Genomic DNA, 23,812 nt, shown 5'->3' with positions numbered 1-23,812 from the left:
GGAAAAATTTGGGCAATAGTTTTGGCATCATAATATTTTCTTTCACTTTTAGAAGCATTCTTTTCTTTTCTCAATATTAAACACATTCAAAGATTGATGCTGCCCTGAGAGCGTTGTAAGAATTTCAAACTTCAGGTTAGAATGGTCCCTGCAGGTAGCTTTAGTACTATGTACTTGGTGACCTACAGTGTCCAGCACACAGTAGGCGTTCAAGAAACAGCTGCTGAAAGAGTTCTAGTAACTGGAGCAAGTGCTTTATCCCAACTGAGAGTTAATAGTAATGCAGGTATTAAGAAGGAAAAGCTAAAGGCAAAATCGACACAAAATATTCCTCTTACTGCATTATTATTATTATTATTTTTTGGCTCTGCAATTCCTTTCACAGTTTCTACTTATAATGCTGTGAACAGTTTCAACATTCCTGAGCCAAGCCAGTTATTAATTCCTTAAGAAAATTAAATTTAAAAAAAAAGCAAAAAATTTTTTCAGTCTTGTTAGTAGAGTTATTTAAATTTCACCTAATGTAACAATATAAACTCAGAGATTTTTAAAAGTATTAACTATGGATACTTTTAAGAATATTGGGGATTTTATGAACCATAAAAAGGAATTGTTACACTCTAACATTTTTAATTCATTTTTCAAATATTAGTCCATTAAGACATTTCATTTCTCTAATCTGATTTTTCCCCAAGGCAAAAAGTGTATATTTGTTTATGTAAAGGATCAATAGAAAAGTGATTCTCAGAAGGAAAATCATTAAATTCTCCTCCCCAGAGATAGATAGAGCTCTACTCAATAAGGCATGAAGTAGTTTTACTTCTTATTAATAACTCCAGATAAATGATTCTTGTTTCTGGATGTGCCTGTATCTCCAGGTTTAAGTTCACATTCTTGTTGGCGACTCTCAAAGCACAAAAGGGAGCCTGGGTTTCTGTACACCTTCACAGGGAAGCCTTAGGTTATTCACTCAGGAGAGCTAATTCCTCTGCCCATGATGGTAAAACAAGCCAGATTTCCAGGAGGAGAGTCCTAGGGGAGACAACGAGACCATCCCTAACACTTTGAGCACAGAGGCAATTTCAAGGCACTGGCAAGTAGCACTAAGAAGATAGGCAGAAGTAAACAATCCTCATAAAAATAGGGTCTGCTAGAGGCTGAGTGAGTGGTCTCTGTTTAACCAGGGCATCATTTTTTGTCCCTTATACCAATCTTTAATAGTAAGTAAAAAAAGTTAAAGAAATATCATCTAGAACTCATATAGTGACTATAAGTTTTCAAAAATATTTTTATTGATATCATCCTAATATGATCCTCAGAACATATCTGTAAGAGATATTTTGTAAATGGAATCATGTTATACAGAATAGTGAAGTGACTCTTCTAAAATCACATGGAAATGGAGTGTCCAGGTGCCGTTCAGATTTCATAATTCCGAATATCAAGCTCTGTGTATAGTTCAGTGCTGCCCTTTTGCAAGGAGAGAATTTAGAATTCTCGTCTCTGCCCTCATGACAGAGACATTTGGAAAACACAGACTCACTAATTATCTACATCCTAAAGCAAAATTTGAGTTAATTGTCACCATTTATTTTCATGGAGGAATTTAGTCAAGTAATTATGAAAATTATTTCAAAGCACAAAATCTGTTGGCAATGATGGACTCTAATGAGCAAATATTAAGCTGCTACATTAGTTCTCCAAAATTAGTGCCCTTTCTATTTCTTCCTTAAATGTAACAATTTCTTCAAGAAGAATTAGATATTATTAGTCCTTGACATCAAAAGCCATGGGGAACTAATTACATAAAGTTGAATGAATATCTTAACTTTGTTGTCTGGCAGGCCATGCCCAAGTTTCTTCATGGAAAGCCCCTAAGTAGAGGTAAATAGAAAACACCTGGACCCAATAGGCACAGAGAAGGAAGTGTATAATTGTGGTTGAAGATAGCCAGCTGTCCGCAGAACCCATTTCCTCTTTCTCTATGCTATTCACTAAGGCTGCAGGTAGTCATGTGACTTAATGCTACACAGTAGAATCTGGAAACAGAAGTGATGGATGCCAGTTTCAGGCCTGGCTCATAAAAACTCCTCTAAGCCCTTTCCCCATTTGCTAGCTTGATGAAATAGGCACAATGGTCTTGGAAGCCATGTGCTGAAGATGACAAAGCTACAAAATGGAACAAGCCCAGAGCCCTGAATCACCATATGAACAAGAGCTACCTATCAATCGGGAAGTTATGTAAAAGCTAAACTTCTATCGTGTTTGAGCTATTTCACAGTTTGGAGTTCATTTGTGACAGCAGGTAGCATTTCTTTGTCTAATGTGTCTAACTCCCAGCATATGCACAGAAAAGACATTTTTGCATTTAGAATGTTCAGCAAGATTTCAGGCCTTGCAATGTGGACAGCTTGAGCACCATGATTTTGATGAATAATAGAATTATTGTCTTACATGGAATCATAATCACATGGGTATTAGTGTGGCCCTTTCAGGAATGAAGCTTAAAGTCTAGTGTAGCCCTCTGTTTTAGTTCCCTTAGAGTAGAATATTCCTCTCCTTGAGCAGGGCATTGACCTGAATCACCACCAACCTGGATACATCCTCATGAGGAATGAAGGGAGGATGGGGAGGACGTGATTACTCAGAGGTATCCTTGTTGATGCTCTTCTCATATCCGTTTGGTACTTGATAAAGCTTGTGAGTAGGACTACTTGGTGTTGGTGATTTCTGTTACCCAAAAACTGAGCCCCAGCCTTCTTTGATCATTTATATGAGCAACCACTGTGTATATGAAGCAGAATTTATTATATGATAATCAAAAAGCAACTTTATTTTTATTCTCATTGCACTTTTAAAAGTACACTGTGAGAGCTCCTTTGTCTTCTGCCCCTGAATTAAATTTAGGGAATGTCTGAGTATTATCATATAATACATAGGCTCAATTCAGTAATTACTATGCCTAATCCACTGTTGTGATTAAAATTTTTAAATTCCTTTTAAGATTCACATTTGGTCTGCTTCATTCTTCTGCAAGATAACTATCTGCAGTGGGAGAGTAGAGCATTTCTTTCCCTTCCTTGTACTTGAAACTAGTTAGAAGTATTTAGACTTAGAGGAATAAAAGATCTGTTGATATTATTATGTGGAAATACAATATCTGATATCTAATAACCCAAAGGTATAAAGTTAATATAACAAAAGTGAGAATGTCTACAAATAGAGGAAAATTAATTTTTTCTGATAATCATATCTTAACTACCACCCAGTAGAAACTGTTGAATATCAGCCAAATAATAATTTTAAATTTCAGGCCTTAAATCTTAATTCCATCCAGAATGCTGGTGTTTGATTTTAGGAAAAAATAATATATTTTCTTAGTGAATTATAATTCAGTGCGAGAATGTGTTACCTCAGGCAACCATATGAGATACTATTAAAAATGCAATTTATTCTACTACATAAAAATAACTAAAAATGCTGCAAATCGCAGAAGTGATGTAAGCAATGAACTGAAACATATTTCAAATCCATTAAATTTCAAAGTATGTTCATTCTACTTCTACACATAAACCAGCACTCGAGAAAGTCAGTGTTGTTTATTAAAATCTAAATTTCATTATAAGAAGAAAACATTTTGAATAACGTCGATAATTGTTGAAGCTGAGTGAGGAGTGCATGGAGATTCATTATATGTTCTCTAACTTTTTTGTGTGTGTTTGAAAATTTACATAATAAAAATTTGTGTTATGATAATTGTGAGAACTCTACATGAACAAAAAGATATTTACACTTGAGCCGATTTATTTAATTACTGGTAGGAAATCAGTGTGGCTCTTTCTCTGAAAGTCAGCTTTCAAAAGGAAAATAAGGTAAGTGAAGAGGGTAAAGTATATCCATTGGAAATAGTTGCCAATCAAAGGGGAAGATCATTTCTAGAAAGTATAGAAGATTTGGTATCACCCCAACACCCCAAGAACCAGAAAAATCTAAAGTTAACACATTAAATGTGTACCTTCATCAAGGTGAAATACCCCAAAGGTGCCAGTTGATCCCTTGTGCCAATCTAAATTTAAATGGCTATTTGTGTTTCAACAGCTTTGCAATGTATAACCACCTATATAACCACGTATAACTAGAATCCTGACTTTTATATTAACCACTATGTTGTTTCTTGTTAATTTTACCATATATAGATGCATCCCTAAATGACATTGGCTTGGTTTTATCTACTTCTGAACTTTATGTAAATGAAGTAATATTATATGTATACTTTATTGACTTGTTTCTTTCACGTAAAAAGACATTTGAGAGGTTCATCCAATGTTGATGTGCTCACCTGCAGTTCATTTATTTTTATTGCAATTCTTTGGTATGAATATATTGCCAATTTATTTTTGCTGCTTTTTCATTAACAGTCTACTTTTGATGAACTTTGAGGATGTGTTAATTTTCTAGTTATTACAAACAATGCCACCTTGTTATTTGTACAGATATGAACCAATCTAGGATAAATCTAAGTGGAATTGCTGGGGCAGTGAGTATAGGTTCAAGTGTTTTAGGTAGTGTCAAACTGGTTTCCAAAATTTTTGTGCCAATACCCATCAGCATGTAGAAAGTCCCATGGCTTTATAGACTTACTAATACTTTCATTTTTTGCCACAGGCATATTTTCTCTTTTAAATGAAGCAATACCTATAATGATAAATAAGCACCAGGAAAAGAGAAAAATGATGCAATCTGAACCCAAGTTTATTACTAGCCTCAAGAGTTTCACATATTTTTCAGAGTCTTGCCAATAATAATTTTAAAAAATAAAAGTAAGGCATACCCGCTGGGAGTCACAAGACAAGTACTTCTAAAGTAAGTCGGAAATAACTGTTTGGAAAAGCTACAATTAAGGGAGCAGAACTTTTAAATGAATAAAAATTAATATTGACATTTAGGATATATTACTTGTATTAGATCTCTTCATTTGTCCATTTTAGATTAACTTCCACCCTTCCCCATCCTGCTCTCCATTCTGGGAGGCTGACCTTTCTGGGACCCATTGCCATCTGGCTTCTGGTTGGATTCAGCCAATGGAGAACTCCAACAGAAAACAGGAAGGAAAAAGCTCCCTGTTGTGGGACCTGGTCTATGTGCCAGAGGTTTCAGCTCCTCTCAATGGATCATCTCCACCAGATCCTCTCATTTTGGGTTCCAGTAACCTCTTACCCCCGTTATCCCTTCAGGCCTAGGTATGGTAACAGCTTTGCTGTTACAGTCTCCAAGGTATCCCACCCTCTACTGTGCTTCCCTGGCCAACCTTTATAAGTACTTTTGTTAATAAACCTTTTTTGAGTTATCCTAACTTGAATATAGTATCTATTTCCTGCTGGAACACCGATTGATACACTATTCTAGTAGTTCTAAGACCTTAGTGTGTATTAAAGTCAGCTGGCAGACTTGTTAAACTACAGATTGTTAGGTACCACCTCTGGAGCTTCTGATTCAATAGATCTTGGCTGCAACCTGTGAATTTACATCTCTCACAGTCTCCCATTACAGTTTGATACTGAGGGGCCAAACTTTGAGAACTATTGTAATATCTGTTTCAAGTTCAGCAGGGCTTAGCCACCATTGGTCTAAAAGACAAAAACTCCTTTGAGGAAGGAATGTTGCTTGAGTGGGGTAATATGCCAGAAGCCCTAGATATTTAAGAGCAGGGAAGGAGGTTATAAAACATCTTAGGTGGTAACAGAAATACTCTTTTTCTATTTCTCTTTCAATCTCTCTCTGATTCAGTGAACTAAAAAAAAAAAAATAAGGCTATTTCTTTTATTTTGCTCTTTTCTTCCCTGAAATAAATGAAATCTATTTTAGTTAGAAAAACTTCATAGAAAAAATGCTTCTTGGGGTGCCTGGGTGGCTCAGTCATTAAGCATCTGCCTTCAGCTCAGGGTCCTGGGATCGAGCCCCGCCTTGGGTTCCCTGCTTGGCGGGAAGTCTGCTTTTCTCCCTCTCCCACTTCCTCTGCTTGTGTTCCCTCTCTCGCTGTCTCTCTCTCTCTCTCTGTGAAATAAATAAATAAAATTTTAAAAAATTGCTTCTTTAGGAGCATAAAAAGTAGCATGTTAAATTACATAGCTTGGAAAATATTGTTAGTTTCTCTTCTCCAAATGGCAAATGGAATAGGGAGCGTGTAAAGAGAAAATTACCCAGGTGAAAAATGTACTGTCTATTTAAAGCACTTTGGCCCATTGGAAAATGGTAGGACGAAGCCAATATTTATTGAGCATCTACTACTTGCCAGTCTTTTATAAACATTAACTCCTTTTATCCTACCCCACCCACACCAAATCCATGTTGTAGATATTATCCCCTGCATTTTAAAATGAGGAAGCAGACGATGAGAAGTGAAATAGCATGTCTAAAACCATATGGCTCATGATAAAGTTACTGGAAACTGGGTCTATCTCCAGTGACTATGATTTCCCCACTAAGCCACACTGACCCCAAAGTATAACATAAAGACTGTCATGGATGCTAGGTGGCCTTCAGGACTGAAGGACTTTGCCCTCAGAATATTGCCAGTTGACAGCTCTCAGCTCTCAGTTATCTCTGGGAATTGCCCTCAATTTCCTACCATCATACTCCTTCCTTTGGTAGCCTATATCTAATCATTGAGGGGGATATTGAGGTAGTATAAAGTCTTATATCCCTTGGTAGACCTTTCTGTAATTGGACCACAGTCCAACTACTCCCTCTATCTAGTCCTGCTTCCTCCTCTTCCCTTCCATAATGGCTGACCCTGACAACATTCTCTAATAAATTGTCAGCATGCTAATCTCCACCTCAGGGACTATTTCCCAGAGAACCTAACCTATGACAAAGATAGACCCTTTTGCTTTTTTAGATTGATGAGACAATAAGGAATGGCTCACAAAACTGTAAATTTCCTTATAATGTCAGATGATTTATAATTTGGGTGCTCAGAGCTCCATTAAAAATGTTAACAGTGATTTTACTGAAAAGGTCAATAACTCCTGTACCCAGTCTTGAATAAATAAATGAGTTTCTAGCAGAACAAACAAAAACAGAAAAATTGAGGACCAGGTAGGATCTTTAAGAATATCTGAATACACATTTTACTGCCCTATCTCTTTCTCTCTTTCTTTTTCTGATATTTTCTTGTTCTCATGCTCTCCCTCTTCCTCTCCTCCCTCCCTCTTCCTCTCTTTCCCTTCCTCTTTCTCTCCCTCCCTTACTCCATTACCTTCCTCCCTCATGTTCTGTTTCTGTTTTTCTGATCCTTTCTCTCTTTTTTCTGAAGCATATATCTTGTGTTTCAGAGATTTATTTTTCGTTATGTTTCTTCTTTTCCAGTTTTTGAAGGGAGGCTCAGCATTTACTGCATTTTGATTGAAGTAATCTTTATGCCCCTGTTTAGTAAATCCCAAAAATAATTATTTTCTTTGTGTTGTGGTGGCAGCAATTTTATTAGCTTTCTGTCCCTTAAGATACCTAATCTTTTTTCCCCAACCACCTTAGTTGACCTTATAAATCCCAGGAAGAAGTTTTATAAATGACAAAGTTGCTTATTTATGGAATATTGATTTGAACCTAGGTAAGGTAGGTGCTTACTTATCTAACATAATTGGAACTAGTAGTTGTTAAGTTAATCAAAACCCAGTTTGAAATGAGTAGGCATACAAGTAATACATACATTTTAAACATTTTAACTTTAAAAATACAAATATATGTTCATTTGCCAATCTTTTCAGTGGAGTTAAGGTCTTTTTATTAAGCATGGATCAGATGATCAGAGTTCCACAGCATTTTCTTTCCCAAACCAGTCATGTATCATCCTCAAGTTTTAGTTTCATTTTCTTTAATGTGGAGCAAAACTCTTTAAGACACTTGTGAAGCAACTTAAAGAGAAAATTTTCCCTAATCACACCCCATGTTTCAGTGTTCTTATCCACACCTAATATGGCAAGAGCTATATAAGCAATTCACTTTAATTGAGTATTTCTAAAGTATGCAACTTAGATTCCACAGAAACCAGAATTCTTCAAACTTGTATTTTATTGGTTTGTTTATACTGATTGTCATAATTTCAATGTCACACACATTTGGCACTAACAGGTTTGGCACTAACAATCACAACTTACTCTTAGTAAGTATACAACTCACTTTGAAGTAGCACAAATATGTGGGCGGGCCAGAGAGTGGCCTAGTAGTCCATGAGCATGTCGTATGCCATGGACATCAATTGGTATGATTTACAAAAGGAATGGAGAGTGGTAGTTAAGTCGGCAAACTGGTTAATTCAAAGTTGGTTAAAAGAACTTCTACATTTCTAAACCTGAAGGGTTAACTCAATTATTCTCAGGTTATCTGTGTTCTCTGAAAATTAATTAATTTACTTTTCTAAAATGTTACTTAACTTTCATAATTTTCATCCAGTGCCCCATCCCTACCATACTTGTCAGTAATACCTATTGTATCTAAAATATTGTGGAAGAATTTTGTTCTATGTGGTCATCACCAGATTGTGTATTTTCATAGAATGAATACTTAGAGAATTAGCCAAAGAGAGTGTGTGTGTGTGAGAGAGAGAGAGAGAGACAGAGAGAGACAGAGAGAGAGAGAGATTAGTGGAAATTCAGGAGATATTTCAATCATAATAATCATCATAATACATTTTTTAAAAAATCTCTGAATCCTTTTAAGAAATGTTAGTGTTTCCTGGTAGCAGATTCAGTTTTGACATTCTTCTCAGGATTAGGGATGAACTCACAAACTAATTGTAGTCAATTTAGGATTATTTTATCACTAAATATAATTTTGCAAACCATGGTCAAGTACCATAATTTTAGGAAAAGAACCAATTTTTTTCTCAAAAAGTCAGAATGGATGACAGCTTGGGCAAGATAAATACTAATCAAATCCTTTGACTTGGAATTAAAAATGAAATATTTTAAGTAAATTTTTGAGGTATAAATATTAATTTTTTTCTGAAAGTAGAGCTATACAGTAGGAGAAAGGAAAGGTAGAGAGAGGTAAGCACCACCTCAATGATTAGCACATCTCCCTTTCCTCAGTTTCCAAGTTGCCCCCAAATATGGATAAAGTTAGGGCGGAGCTTTCTAAGAATCCCAAGAAGAGAAAGATGAGTAGCAGTCACTCTCAAATAGGTCAAACTGACAAGCCACAGTAAAAATAACACCCCTCCCCACAGTGCAACTGTAAAAAAAATTCTAGATAATATGCATGTATTGTCTGAAATTATGCATTGCTGGAAGAGATAACTAAGCCTGTGAAAGTTCAGAAGCTCTGTCAACAGAATTCTTCTGTGTCTGTTGGCTACCTTGGTGGTTTAACCTCCCACTGCAACAGAGAGTATTTTAGTGAGCTCAAAGGGAAGGCTCAGAAGATCCCTCTTTGACCTTGGATAGCACTTCTTCCCCTAAAGACTAAAGAATGACTTGGCATTTGGAAGACTGCTCTCACAGTGAGGGGGCACTCATCTACCTCTGCCACAGGTGAAAGAGAGGTTAATGAGACTGTCCCATGACTTGGGTTCTACCACAATGGTTCTAGTCTTGAAAAAGTACCCACAGGAGACTGCACTGATTACATTTATGAAATCTCACAAGTCCTGGTAAATTATACAAGATATGTTTAAAGAATCATTGATATTAACTTTTTCTTGTTCCTTTAATGTATGTTGGATATTTTGAAGTTGTCTAAAAATTCTAGCAGGGCATATGAGCCCCTAGCCAGGGCCCTGTTACTCCAGCCCATGAAAACGGACCCAGCATTATGAGAAACACACATTTCCTCCTTTTAATACTCGCTCAAACTGATTCTTAAAAAGAAAAAGTATTAAATTTTTTAAATGCTTAGAAGAGGAAAAGAGATCTATTGGCAGGAAGTAAGCAATACAAAAGTCTTTTTTAAAGACTTGTAGTATTTATATGATAACCAAATACACCAAATCCCAAATCAGGAGATGCATTGTGATAGTAATATATTTATGCCAAGATGAAGATAATAAGCTGGCTATATGAAATTGAGAGTGTGCCTAAACAAACAGATTCACAGAAGACAAAACTGTATAATCAAAAATTGGGACTGGAGCCCTGGGTGACCCAGTTGATTAAGCGTCCAGCTGTTGGTTTCGGCTCAGGTAGTGGTCTCCAAAGTCATGAGATTGAGGCCCCTGTCAGGCTCCACACTCAGCGCAGAGTCTGCTTAGAGTTTCTCTACCCATCCCCTCTAAAATAAATAAATAAATCTTAAAAAAAAATTGGGACTAACAATTTTCAGACATCTTCTTGAAAATGTATCTTATGTTTGCAAATTTCACATTGATTTCCAAAATTTTTCAGAATCAGACTTTAATAAACCTATATTTGGTACATAATTTCAGTTCTCTCCGTAATGCTAGGAGTCAGGCACATGTAATAGTAAGAGTTCTAGAATGACAGACCTAATTCCAGATCTGTTGGTTATTAACCAGCTCTCATCTCAAGCCTCTTAAACACTGCCACAGTTCCTTCCATTTGTGAACTAAATAATAATTCCTATCTATAAAGTTAGAATGAGAATCAAACAAAATCTACAGATCTGTTTGAAAATGAATTATAGGTACAGAGATATAAAATACAGAAGCCATTTGTTAAGGTGAGAATTAAAAGTTAAAGGCATCTCAACTCAGGATGTGGCACAGCCGGGATCCTACATACATAAATATATCACTTCGTCATTATTTCCTTTTCTCCCCATCTCTAATAAAGCAGATCTCACTTTTCTGGCTTCTTCCAAAGCTTCTTTGGTAATCACCATATTTCAAATCTTTTTACTGACACATTGACATATCCTTCTCCTAAAATGCTTCTCAGAGACATCTTCATTGATCCTTTAAGTCTTCTTCCGCTTAATAGACTCTTTCCCACCTGGTCTCTGACACCGATCACTCCATATTGATAAGTATGAAGACAAGAACAGCTTCCATGAATTAAAAAAAAGTATATGGTAGGGCTTTCTTTCAACTGCTTTCTTATTGAGAAAAGTTATTGTGATGTTTTTAAACCAGTATAATTTTACATAAGTATAATAGGGTATCTAGATTTGTAAACATATTTATTTTTGAACAGGGTAAAGGGCTTGGTAACAGTGCAGGCAGAGTTCTTTCTTAAATCTCAAGCAATAAATCATCCACAATGATTTGGATTAAGAGCCTTAACTAGGGCAGTAACCATGGGAAGAAAGGGAGATTATGATAGGATCAGAAGTCCTATGGAAAATGGAATCAATAATACTGATTGTAATAGTATTTATTGGGGGAGGAAAAGGCCAGGTAAATAATTTAATAAATGGTAGTACTGTCAACCCCAGTATAGAATACTCATTCCTAAGCATCCAAACTTGCAAACCATAAGTTTTCTTAGGTATGCCAATCTTTCTGGAACCTCTGTGCATTTGCATAAACTGGGCCCTTTGCACTGAATATCTTTTTATTCCCTTGTCTCCCTAGAAATCTCCTTCAAAGTCATATGAAAAGTTTTCATCTCTTCCGGGAAACTTTCTATGAGCCATTCAGGCAGCTACAGGCTCCTTTCTCTTGCTTCTTGATCTACTACTGATACTTCTATTATAATACCTACATTTTATACTATAATTATTTACAAGTCCATCTCCTGGTCCTCAAGGACAGGACTGTGTTTTATTCATCTGAATGTCCCCAGGGCAGCAAACCATACCTGAAATGTGATAGAGATTCTACAAATGTTTACTGTAAACGTGCCTGGGAAGATAAGTTAGGTTTGGTGTCTTGACTATGAATGTGGAGATGCTAATTATGCAGTTGAAAATACGGATCAGGAACACAGAGATGGCACAAAGATATGGACGCAGGATTGACTTAGATCACTGAGAAAAAATGTGTACCCAAGTGGGAGAAGCAGAGGAGTGGACCAAAGTAAAGGAGTGAGGGAATGAGAGTAAAAGCAGTCCCCAAACCAGGGGGAGAATCAGGAAATAGTCGTTTTATAGAAAACGTTTATAGAGAAGAAGACAGTCCAGATGGAGGAAGGTGTTTCCTCTTTTAGTTTCCATAAAATTACTCTTTCCTGATTCTCCACCTGGTTTGGGGACTGCTTTTGCTCTCATTCCCTCACTCCTTTACCTTTGTCCATTCCTTTCCCTAAGAGAGGAAGATAGTCCAGATAGAGGAAGTTGTTAAAGGTGTCAAGCAAAGCTGCTTCCTTCTGTATAAAATGTGGAATATAACACCTAATGCACAGAGTTATGTTGAGGACTGAATGGAATATGTGACAATGCTTAAAATAGTGCCAGGGACAAAATGGTGGCAATAATTATTTCAAAATCAAATACAGTGAAAATTGAGATGAGCAAAACAGTCTGACAATTGGGAGGTAGATGGAAGTGACCATTGTGGGAAGAGCATCACTAGAAAGGAAGGGACAGAGGCTGAATTTCTGTGAGGTAAGCAATGAAAATGGGGTGAGAAAATAGAAAACAAAAAGATACTTTCCTTTTAGGAACTGTATTGATGAAGGAGAGAGGAGAGTGAGCTTGGTGGCCTCAGGAGAAGGCAGACTTGTGTAAAGAATGTTTGGTTGTAGGGCTTGAGAATTTTGAGCACATACGTAGCAGAGGAGGAGGAGTCAATAGAGAGGAAGAAATATTAGCCCAAAGGAGGATAGAAAAGAGGGTTGGAGATTGGTGTACATTTAAATGGAAAATTAAGGGAAGTATCAAGAGTTCTCTCTTTCCCATGGGTTGGGAGATTAGGTTTCCTGATAACGGTGAGTGTGGTTTGGGGGTGTAAGAGCAGTCATAAATCGGTGAAGTGGTCATCATGAGAATGGGAAAGGAAACCACTGAAGAGTAAGTAAAAAAAAAAATTATTAAACTGCATTAATGTCTGTCAGTTCCTATCTGCTGCTCTTGTCTTGCCCTTCTAACCATAAGTATTGCCTGCCGCCCACAGGGTTAGCCCCTCATCATTGAGAATCCCTTTATCCTGCTGAGGAAGGGGGATGAGTCCAGAGATGATCTCTCATTGACCAGGATCTTGCCCTTTAGGACCAAAATCACAATGGGTCAGGGCCCTGGGCACTGAGAACTGATCCATACTGCCCACAGGACTGAAACAAGCAGGAGAATTTCCAAGCAGTCAAGCCAAACTAAGGCTAGGATTCAAAGTATGGAATAATTTTTTAAAAACACTTTTCAGTAAAATAGTATAAATTGACCCTAGTGTTTTGAATATGAAGCTCCTAGCCTCCCAAAAATGATGCAAGGAATCTGACTCAAGGCTTCACAAAATCCTAATTTTAATTACAGGAAAGTTATTTTCATGTGCTTTGTTGTCTCCAGTTCATTTCAGTTTTCAGCAAAATCTCTGCCACAGGAGTCAAGGGTCCTCAGCTCTTCTGTTCCCTTTCTATAATAACTTCCTTATGGTCCCACTACCTATCCCTCCCAATCAGCTTCAGTCAGGGAACCCTTACAGAAGAGGCTTTAGTCTTTTTATTTTTTCACTTGTTTTTGCAGGTTCCCAATATCAATGATACCCAACTGATCAGTTGTTCAGGAAATTGTTAAGAATAGATGAAATAAGATAGGCCCATAAGGAGAATATGGCCTGCAAGGAGTAACTTTTCCATTCAGATATCCAAAAGGTCCAAAGCTCCCTCTCAGGTGCATCCAGGCTTTGGTTCACTGTCAAGGCCTAGAAACTCAGCCTGCTTTTCTCTCCTTCAGCTGAGGTTAGCAGCCACTCTACTCCTTGGGTATCTGGGCCCTCTCACACAGCTGGATATAGAACTGGTCAAACCACTTACATCCCTTCTACCCACCCTCCTCATCTTTTCTTTTTTCCCATTATAGATAAAACCCCTGTATTCTGACATTTAAGTGTGAGACTACTTAACATTAAGAAATCAATATAACAAATGGGTACATTATAAATTTTAAAGTAACACACAAAGTTCTTATAGTAAGTATCCCTGACTCAATGGGTGAGGTGGTAACCAGAAGCCTTTGGGTTTCAGCTCTCTGCTCTGACTCTCCCAAGGCTACATGGATGCCTAATGTCACCCAGCTAGTGGGCAGAGCAGGGTCTTGATCTCTGATCTGTCAGGCTCAGGCTCCAGAGCTTATGCTATAACAGTTATGCTATCCTGGTTCAAGCAGAGTTTGAAAACCTGCCACACCATATTACCTTTATTTACATGACAGGTACTACCTATATTTACATGACAAATGTAAATTTTACTCTTTTACTCTTGAGGATGGAAAAATTATTCTAACTTTCACATCTTTCTTCCGCGGTATTACTTGTAAACACAGTTGATAGGAATCCAACTATATGCTGGTGTGCTTCCTCTAAGCATCCTCACATAAATGTACCTTCTGGCCTTATAGGATGAGTAGGTCTTCCATTGTCAGAGCAGCTCAGGGTTGTACTAGAAAAACACAGCATGGGTCCTCGTTTTCCCTTGGTCCAACTAAGTGACCCATTTCTAAGAAAATATACAAGTGGGCAAGAATCAGGAGAGGTTGACAGATGTTCTACCTGCCCCCAGGATCCAAAAGAACACTAGATTGGCTCTACATATTAGTTTTCTTATTGCTACTGTAACATAATACGCAAATGTGGTAGCTTAAAACAATCTAGACTTATTATTTTACAGTTCTTTGGAAGTCCAACACAGATGTCACTGGACTAAAATTAGGATTTGGTAGGGCAGAATTTGTTTTTGGTGACTCTGGAAAAGATTCCATTTCCTTGCCTTTTCCAGCTTCTAGAGGCTTCCCCCATTCCTTGGCTATTGGCCCCTTCCTCCAGCTTCAAAATCTCTCTCTGACTCTGTTCTGCCTCTCTCCTCCACTTTTAAGAGCCTTTTTGATTACATTGGACCTACCTGGATAATCCAGGATAATCTCACTATTTAAGGCTAGCTGATTAGCAAACTTAATTCTATCTACCACCTTAATTCCCCTTTGCCCTGTAAGCTAAAATATTTACAGGTTCTGGGAATTAAGACAAATATCTCTGGAGGCCATTGTTCTGCCTATCACACTTTTTAAGGAATCACACATGAAGAATGAGATCCTCCATTCCAGGAAGGTCAAAGATGAAATCAGGGAGTACATAAGGGAGCATTCTTGAAGCAGAAGCTTGAAACCAGAGCACCTCTTATCAATTTTCTTCTCCCCACTGCTCCCCTTCCCTCCTCTCCTCTCTCATACATGAAACTATAAGACAATATTCCAGCAAAGGGTATACTTACAGCACATAGAAATCCAGAGAGAAGAAAATAGGTGATTCACCTGGAGATGTGCAGTTGTGAACTGCCTACTTGAAACCAGGGTAGATAATTTGGAGGGTTCATCTTTCTCGTCTATAAATGGAGTTGCTGCCTGCCTCTGAGTTTGCATGAGGATCCAGTGAGGTAATAGATGCAGTGCATCTTGGCACACTGTCCTATCACATTCTGGGCAGAGTCCAAGGATGAGTTCAAGGATGAGTCCAAGGACGTTACTGGTTTCAGATATATCTAAGGAAAAAAAAAAAGAAAAGAAAGAAGAGAAAAAAAAGATTTTTGCTTCTCCACAGTTTTTCAGAATAGCAGAATTTAAATTGCTGATTCCTAAGCAGTTGTTAATGGGCAATGACATTGACCCAGGGCTTATTGATTAGGACATCTTTATTGTATTCAAGTGGATACAAAAAATAAGTTTCTCGGGGTGCCTGGGTGGCTCATTTGGTTGGGCGACTGCCTTCAGCTCGGGTCATGATCTTGGAGTCCCGGGATCGAGTTCCACATCGGGGTCCCGGCTCAGCGGGGAGCCTGCTTCTCCCTCTGACCCTCTCCCCTCTCATGCTGTTTCTCTCTCTCTCTCAAATAAATAAAATCTTAAAAAAAAAAATAAGTTTCTCCATATACTTAAGAAAAGTCCCATGGCTGGGGCGCCTGGGTGGCTCATTTAGTTGAGCACCAACTCTTGATTTCGGCTCAGGTAATGAACCTCAGACTTGTGAGATCGAGTCCTGCATCAGACTCCACGCTCAGTGCAGAGTCTACTTGGGATTCTCTTTCCCTCTCCTCTGCCCTTCCCCCGACTCATGCACTCACTCTCTCTCTCTCTCTCTCTAAAATAAAAAATAAATCTTAAAAAAAAGTCCCATGGCAAAGGAAATTTGCGTAATCTTTAGGAAAGCCTGCATATAGTGAAAATAGGTATTTATCATAGTTCTTATTGGCAAGCATCTAAAATTAAATCATGCAGAGTTAGTAATGATGTTAAAACCCATAATATTCTTCAATTATTATAATAATATTTTACCTTGAGCAAGTATGCTATGTTTCAAAGCACTTCAGTTTACATTAGTTCACTTTTAATGTGTGCATATTTCCTGCCCTAACCTCATTTCCAGTTGGCCCATAAATTGATTTATTTATGCTACTTAGCCCTTGGGATTAATCAACTGTTCCAGTTGTTTGTGAATTTACCTAAATAAATAGGGTTTTCTTGATACAATTAGTCTAGATATTATAAAGTAATATGGGATTTAACATGAAAAATGCGTATTTTCCTAGGAAATATCAGACTTTCAGCAGTATAGTCTGATCATTCTTAGCCTCCCTCCCCAGCCATTTAGCATTTACATTATATACATAATAGCAAACTATGCCAGAACTTCTAATGAGATAAAAGTTCCACATATCTGTTCTCACTGATTTAGGATTTTTAAAGACAGTATAAGAATTTGCTACTATATTGCCAAATCCCCTTGCTAAAATAGAATTCTCTAACAGGAACTTCATGTACAGTTGAACCAGAAAGGATAGTCAGTTCTTCTGAACCAGCTTACCATTGACTGTGGCCACCTCTCCCAGGGTGTAGCTAATTGAATGGACTCCTCTCTTGAGTGACAGGTCATTGGAGCTGACCTGGGTCCATATGACCAGCCTGGCCTATAGCATGTGCTAAGTTTTTGTTTCCTAACCCAAGAAGGGTCAGTGTGATAATGCAACTCTCTTGCTCTACATCCCAAATGTTCTACACATAATTACAAAATATATATATGGAACCTTTGGCATGTGCATTTTTCCTGTAGGATCAGCACTCTAGGCTGGAGGTGGGGAGAGGAATTGGGATGGGGATATAGGGTCAGGGCTGCCTCCTTCCTATTGGATCAGAATTCTTTGAGCTGTACCAGTTAGAGGGGTGTTTTAAATCCATTTTGTCAAAAATTACTTTATACTTAGGATTAAAACTGAAAATGCATTCTCTTCACTGCATGGGACATTGGTGCAATGCCATTAGACATTTCCATGGACGGAGAGTCTCAGAATGTTCCTGTCTAATAGCTTGACACCCAGTGTAAAGGATTGAAGGCTAGAAAATGGTGTGCATTACAATGCAGAGCATTTAAATAATCACTTAAAAGAATTTTTGCAAAAGATCAACATGAATATGAAGCTTATTAGCAAACTATACTTCTTACTTTAAAAATTATCTTAATTTTTAAAATTCTGAATAGCCTGTCACCCAAGAGACATTTAGACTACTGATAATGTTGATAATTTCATCTCCTGCCCTGTTGTAGTAGCTGAATTCTTATAAATACTGTGTGTCTGAGTTATGAACACATGTATACACACTTAGATACACACATGTGTATGTAAACACATACAGTTTCTTGTGATAGTGTTTCCCTCAGCCATAATTTGTCATATGGAGAAAAATATCCAATATTATATAAAAATAGGATGTGTAGGTAATTATTTTGAGATTTTCTTATCAGTTTCTGGCATATTTTTTTCAAACAATCTAAAAGATTGCAGCTAAAATACATTTATTTTTAATATAACTATTTGCGTCTAGACAGTTCAGATTGTATCATTAACAATTTTTTCCCCTATCCTCCCCTATTTAAACTTACCTGATAATGGAATGTCATTTTGTTGTTTTGTTTTAAAAATTTTTTAATAACAACACAGGAAGGTGAGAATCCTGTTGTGGAGAGTTTCAGAAAAGCATCTCAGGTCAATAAGCTGATATATCTTTTCCCAGGACCTAATTTGAAAACTTGTAGCAAACGGGGAAAGTAGACCTGTGAGTCACAAATGAGTCACCAGCGTCAGCCAGCCACCCCTGACAGGACCAAGAACGTGACTCCAGCTTCTGCAGTGCAGTTCTGCCCCCCACTCAGAGCCACTGCCCTCTGCCCTTTTGTTTCTGATGAAACGTAAGAAGCTTCCTGCCCAAACCACATGTGCTTGCAGTTCCCTGATCTCTATAGTAACAATGAAAAAGAAAGCAAGTTGACTCCACTAGAGTTTAGCAGGATGTTAGGAATTCTTCTGTGCTGATTAGTCATCTTTCTGCTATTGAACCTTCCTGCCTTTAATTTAAGAAATCCTGTTTGTGTTACTCTGTAAGTGAGATTTCAGCCAGTGACGTCTTTTGTAATGAAACAAAAAAGATTACGTGGAACACAAGGCATTCATGTGAAAGTTTACTATTTATCAGTGGTGATAATTTGGAGTGGTGATATTTTGCCCAATTCCCTACTATATGAATAGGCAATTTGAGAAAAACATTTGTTTTCATCAAAATACTATTACATTCAGGGTCTTTTTACAATAAACTTTAAAGAACTGACTCTAAGTTTGTTGAATAAAATATTGTTTGAAGTGGATGGAATTTCACCTGGAGATTGACTGTCATATTGCTACATGGAGACTTTTTTGGTATTATTGAAATATAATTCACATACCATACAGTTCACCCATTTTAAGTATACAATTCAGTGCTCTTAGTATATTTAGAATTGTGCAACCATCGCCACAGTTTTAAAACATTTTCATCACCCGAAAAGAAACTTCTGTACTTTTTAGCTATCACTTTCACAGTTGCCTTACAACATCCCCCACCCCAGCCCACAGTCCTAGCCAACCATAGCCTTCTATCTGTCTTTATAAATTTGCCTATTTGGGACATTTTATATAAAGGAATAATATGATATTTGGTCTTTTGTGATTGCTTTCTTTCATTAGCATGATATTTTCAAGGTTTATCCATGTTGTAACATGTCTTGATACTTATCCCTTTTTATGGTCAAATAATTTTCCATTATATGGATATGCTACATTTTGTTTACTCGTTCATCATTGATGGACATTTGGGTTGTTTCCACCTTTTGGCTGGTTAAGAATAATGACTGCTATGAGCATTCCTGTACAAGTTTTTATGTGGACATGTTTTTTATTTCTCTTGGGTATATAATTAGGAGTGGAATTGCTGAATCAAATGATAATTTTTGCTTAACTTTTTGAGGTATTGCTGAAATATTTTTCAAAGTGACTATAGCATTTTACATTACATAGAGAATTAATTTATCAGAATTTGACCTTGTGGGTAATTGCTGTTTCAGTGTTCATACTTAGTCTAACACATCCTAAGGCTATTTGTGTGGTCATGTCAATTATCAAAACTCCAATGAAATCAGAAGAATAAGGGGGAAAACAAGCCCTAAGGGGCCCAAACCAATACTAAATGGTCTACCCACTAAAATTTATATCTATCCCTAGAAAAATCCCATAAGCTCTCACTTGTAGTCAATTTACTTTTTGTTTGGCTATAATAGCCTCTGATTTTCTGAACCCTTGAAGATTAGAAGAAAATCAGAAAATTGGTGAGAGTTTCTGGAGATCAGATTATTGATGACAACAAGAAAAGACAGCTAAATGCCTCATAGTAAGAAAAGAAACTGAACACAAAATGATAAAACCTAAGTCCTCTAAACACTGGGAACTATTTGGTTTCAGAGGTAAGTCCCTACATACTTATAATTACTCCATGTCTCCATGTAGTAATGTAAACTACATTACATTAATGTGATGTCATAGAAAAACCTAATAGGGGGACTTTAGGGAACTGGTTGCAGGTTTATAGGTTTGTGAACTTGAGCACAGAATAGTAACTTTGGGTCTTGCATCATACACGAAGTGCTGGATCTGAAATGGATAATATACAAAGCTTCTTTTAGATTTTTTATTCTCTTCTATCTCTCCCTCTCAAGTAAGACTCCATGAAGAGTTAGGCATATTCTAATTTCCCAGAAGAAAATAAAAGAATAAGATACTTTGAGAACTTTGAGAATCTTTGTGAACTCTTAGACTATTTAGAAACAGTCAATCAGGAAGCATTAAATATCTACAAAGTGTCAAGCTTTGTGATAGAATCTTGAGACAGAAAGATGAATGAATGAAACCTAGTTCTTACCCTCAAGGGTATGCAAACCATTTCTCATGTATGGATCATTACAAATGACAGAAGTTCTACAGAGGTAATAATGCTAACGTATCTCATTTACTGATAAATTACTATGTACTAGGAATGATGCTGAGTGGTTTACACACTTCCATAATTTAATTCTCATAACTCTGTGAGGTAGACATTATTATTCTCAGGCACAGAGAGGTCAAGTAAGTTGCCAAAGATCAAAGAGGTGGTGGTTGTTCTGATTCTAGAGGAAACACAATAGGAAGAGAGCAATTATATTTGGGAAGGGCCTAGATTTTCAGTTTCCTTAGTCCTTTCCTTTCCTAAGCCCTTCTGGCAGGACTACAATGAAAGCATAGGATAAGGATATATTCTACTATCATATAGAAGTTCAGCTGCAGGTAATAGAAAATATTTTAGCTATTTTAAGCAGGAAAAAAATTAATATAGGAAATTAGAAAATAATCTAATACAGGGAATAAAGTATTTATAAAATTGTTACAAGAGCTACAGGAGCAGGCTCTAGGCGAGCCTCCAGGAATGACTCCCAGAACCACACAGTAGAACTGGCCTGCCAAGAAAATTATGACTTCTGGGAGGGAATTCAAGAGCCAGCTTCTGATTCCAGAATCACTCTTGCCTTAGCTGTGATCTGGGTCCAAGAGCCCACTGCTGCCACTGTTGGCCCCAGAGTCATGCAAATCTTGCTAAATCAGCACCCACAAAATGAGTGTCACACACTAGGCCTTGCTCTTAAGTTAAATCAGTTCTGAATGCAAGTGTCATTTGAGAGTATCTGATTGGCAGGACCTAAGTCACATCTGAAATCCTCACTTTCAACACATCTGGGATTTTTTCCAGCCTCTGCCTATTAGAAGGAGATTGAAATGGATGTTTAAGAGCCGATCTAGCATATCCACTATAACCAAGAAAGAATTCCTGGGCAAGCTCAGTAGTCCTCATGAGTATTTCATTCCAGTATTTTAAAAGTCCTTGTGGTTTCCTCCATTCTTGATGGGTCATCCCACATTTCAAAATGCATTGCTTTTGAAATTTGTGGTCTCCAATTTTGTTTTATTTTTTCTTAAATATAATGAACAAATAAATATTTTAAATAAAAGTATCTATTTGGTGTCTCATCCTCTAAATTCAACTGAAAAGTTATAGTATTTCTTTTTGAAAGAGTAAGCATTTTTTAATGTTTTTTTTTAAATTATTATTATCACAAGCTGTTATTTTTTCCATAGAGTTGTTATTTGTATTTGAATCTAGCAAGCTGCCTGAATTTTTATGATGTCCTAGGTTTGGGGAAAAACAAATGGGAGCAAGTTTCAGGTTTCTTAGACTCCTTTTCTGTGCAGAAGGACATTCCCGTAGTGCCGACATTCACTTTTCTAATCCACTCTCAGGATCCTCACCGCAATGCCTGGTGCTCACTGGGGTCATGAATTCCATCAGCAGTGGCCCCCCCGCCCCTGGATATCATTAAGATCCTTCACTACTCAACCCATATTCTTGTGCTTTTACAAGTTCACTTCCTTGACCCAAACCACAAACATGTTGGGCTCCATATGATGTAGGAAAGACATTAGGATTCAAAGCCAATGGCCAAGAAAGAATTCTTGAGACATGTTTGGTGCAAAAAAGGTGATTTTATTAAAGCATGGGGACAGGACCCGTGGGCAGAAATAGCTGCAGTGGGGTCATGAGGAGTGGCCCATTATATACTTTCAAGTTTGGAGAGAGTTAGGGATAGCGTAACTCTCTAAAGAATTTTAGAAGCAAGGATTCCAGGACCTTGAGGGGGCTCGCTATTGTTAGGAAAAGGTCATTTATTACCGTCTAATAAAACCTTAGTCATGAGACCCTTCAGATGTATATCGGTGGGCCATATGCTTGGGGGATGATTACCAATACGTATCTTGGGGAGGTTTAGAGATAAAGTTTCCAAAGGAATTTTTATTTTTTATTTTTATTTTTTTTAAGATTTTTATTTATTTATCTGAGAGAGAATGAGAGACAGAGAGCACAAGAGGGAGGAGGGTCAGAGGAAGAAGCAGACTCCCCACCGAGCAGGGAGCCCGATGCGGGATTCGATCCTGGGACTCCAGGATCATGACCCGAGCCGAAGGCAGTCACTTAACCAACTGAGCCACCCAGGCGCCCCCCCCAAAGGAATTTTTATACATTAAAGTAGACTTACAGGATCCTGGCGGGGGGGTAGGGTGGGGGGGTGGTTTAGGCTAGGATTGCCTTTTGTCCTTAGCAAAGTATTAACGTCGAGGCAGCTGAGTCCCTAGAGGAATATCACTCTGCCTGTTTCAAGGACTTGTCAGTGGGCTCTAGGTAGTAAGGAAATTTAATAATTTTTCTTCTGCCTTTGTTTCCCACATCATTGCATCTCAGATAAGCAGAAAAATGTATTAACATACAAAAGGCAGATGCACCACCTGAAGAAGCTCATCTTTAGGAAGTTACTGAATTGCTATCTCAAGAGCGCATGTAAAAGAAGACAAGGGTCCCGCAAATCAGGTTCAATATTGATGAACTACTACAATTTAATTTGGAGCTCCAAATTTTTAATGGAATATCTTCAAAAATTATAAAAAGTAAAATATATTCTGCAGAAAATGTTGATGATAGAAGGCTTATGCATAGTCCCTAAAATTTGGAAAGACATAGAAAACCTGAAAATTGTGATAAACAATATACTTTTTAGCAATATCCTCTTTACTTTTTTTATTTTTATTTTTATTTATTTATTTGACAGAGAGAGACACAGCGAGAGAGGGAACACAAACAGGGAGAGTGGAGGAGGGAGAAGCAGGCTTCCCGCCAAGCAGGGAGTCCAATGCGGGGCTCGATCCCAGGACCCTGGGATCATGACCTGAGCCGAAGGCAGACGCTTAATGACTGAGCCACCCAGGCGCCCCTCTCTTTACTTCTTATTTTATTAATTCTTTTCTTGATTTTTAAAAAAACTTGTGTCATTTGATGACAATATCCTGGCATGCCCCTCACACCCCATCTCTGCTGGTATGCGGGAAGGTAATGAGGAAGCAAATATGCTATTTTTCCATAGCCTATTTCTTCTTTCCTAGCTTTATAGGGCAATTTTAAGTACTTGTGCTTACAGCCAGAGTCACTATTTGCTTCCGATCTTTCCAAATGCCAGCTACCAAAAAAGAAAATAAATAAAAAGACTCCTGCGCCATTTTCATCAGCCTTAAAAAATGTGTATCATTATCATCCCAGGTTCTGGGTGCTGCTAAGAAAATTTGGTGCCCTAGGAAACAGATGAAGGTCACATGCCAACCAAATGTTCATGTCACTGAACATATCATTAAATGTTTATGAACTTGGTTCTATCCCCATTGTGAATGAAGTTAAGCTGCATAAATAAAATTATACATGTATGTATGTGTGAATCTCTTTGTGTGTTACTCAGCTAATATCATTCAGTAACAAACAAGATTTAAAATCTTATAACAGC

The 23,812-nt window shown here is 37.4% G+C and overlaps 1 long non-coding RNA gene across 3 annotated transcripts in view; it reads right to left on the bottom strand.

The window, feature by feature from the left end:
• The window catches only part of LOC123835561 (uncharacterized), a 71,690-nt gene extending 53,365 nt beyond the window's left edge, over positions 1–18,325 (bottom strand). Inside the window, exons 1-3 of one of the 3 annotated variants that reach the window (XR_006788771.3) lie at positions 17,975–18,316; positions 15,315–15,581; positions 13,301–14,543 (exon numbers count right to left, since the gene is read on the bottom strand). This is a non-coding gene — a long non-coding RNA (uncharacterized LOC123835561). Of the gene's footprint in view, positions 1–13,300; positions 14,544–15,314; positions 15,582–17,974 lie in introns of those variants that run through there. The other 2 variants (XR_010406535.1, XR_010406534.1) reach the window with 2 other exon arrangements.
• Between the last annotated feature and the right edge of the window lie 5,487 nt (positions 18,326–23,812).

Source organism: Mirounga angustirostris, unplaced genomic scaffold (assembly GCF_029215605.1).
Source record: "Mirounga angustirostris isolate CCGP_5_RB_7025 unplaced genomic scaffold, mMirAng1.0.hap1 SCAF_12, whole genome shotgun sequence".
In the NCBI taxonomy this organism is placed as follows: domain Eukaryota; kingdom Metazoa; phylum Chordata; class Mammalia; order Carnivora; family Phocidae; genus Mirounga; species Mirounga angustirostris.
Note: the sequence above shows the minus strand (reverse complement) of the source record. Positions and strands in the feature narration are given on the sequence as shown.